This window comes from Aplysia californica, unplaced genomic scaffold, assembly GCF_000002075.1.
Source record: "Aplysia californica isolate F4 #8 unplaced genomic scaffold, AplCal3.0 scaffold00040, whole genome shotgun sequence".
Classification (NCBI taxonomy): Eukaryota; Metazoa; Mollusca; class Gastropoda; order Aplysiida; family Aplysiidae; genus Aplysia; species Aplysia californica.
Genome location: NW_004797310.1, coordinates 1776749 through 1778180, shown reverse-complemented (window position 1 = coordinate 1778180; position 1432 = coordinate 1776749).

Genomic DNA, 1432 nt, shown 5'->3' with positions numbered 1-1432 from the left:
GAAGAAACCACTGTTTTAAACATTATTTTTCTTCCTTTTTTCCCCGTCTCTTCCCCTTTCTCTCAGTCACGACAAGCTACAGCAAAAGCTTAGCCAGCTGTTTTCTCGACATTTTCTGTTTGTTTGCTCCATTAGTGTTTGCATTAAGACCGCGTGCACGGGTTAAGCGAACAAATGGCTTGATAAGAGTTGCATAATTTACGTCAGAAGCCAAAACGGCCGGATCGATAACCCCTTGTACCTGTGCCAAAACACGGACTCCACAGCTCGGAGAAAAGGATTAAGAAAGGAAGTCTGCGCCGGTGTAGGGGTATGTCGGGTTGTTGACGAGTATATTTAAAAAGAGAAGAAAAGGAGGGGGCGGGGTGAATGCAAAGCTGGAACCACAGAGTTGAAAAGGGGGACGGAGGGCGAAACGGTGGTAAATATAGAAATACTGGTACTGAATAGGCGAAAGAAATGATCGATCATAAGAGCCGCCACTATGTTTTCACTGTTTCTGTTGAGTTGGACTGAAGTGCGCTCACAATTTCAAAACCATGTTACTATGCGCGAAGATTTCAAAGGATTTGGCTAAAATATTTTTTCTTAAAAGCTGAAGCAATATACATGTATCTCCTGGAGATGAGCGGCCGTAACAGTTGTAGAATGTAAATGTATGTTCAGACTAATCAGCTTTTTCTTGCGTTACAGACAAATCGTTACCTCAGAATTACAAACTTTTATCTGACATTTTTGGCCGTTTCGAGTTACTAATTCCATAAGGTCTGAAAGCAAATGCTTTATCTGCTCTATCAAAAATCGTAAGAGTATCCGGAGTCGTTATCAAGATGTTCACAGCATTGCATTCGAAAAAGCTTGACATGTTGTGAAACTCGAACATTTTGACGTCAATTTTTTAAACTACGTAGGCCTATTGAGTAGACAGAACTTTGGAATTCTGAAGTAACGAAATACAAAATGAAACTTCCGACTCCTACGACATTTCAATTGCCTTATGTCATACTCAGAAGAAGAAGGGGGAGGGGGGGGGGTACACAGACAGGCGCCCAAAAATATCTTCGCTCACATGTTTCTATATTGGTCGAATGCTTATTATGTTCAATGTCTATTTAGAGCTGTGTGAAATGAGTGAAATACGGCAAAATCACTTTTCCAAAGACACAATGCCCTATCTGATACAGAAATGGTAATCACAAAAAAAAAGAAAATTAAAATACCTACGTTATCACTTTCTGTTTTTTTCTCTACTTCTGTGGATACGACAACGAGCAATGAGTTGAAACAAAAGTAAGAGAGACGTGAAATGGATACGGTAGCTGCAATCTGCTCCTCTCGGGCTGGGGCGTGTAAGGGAGGATACAACTAAATACTAAAACATCGATAGGCGAGAGACAAGATCAAACCTTACGTTGTCTTTTTTTTCTTTTTT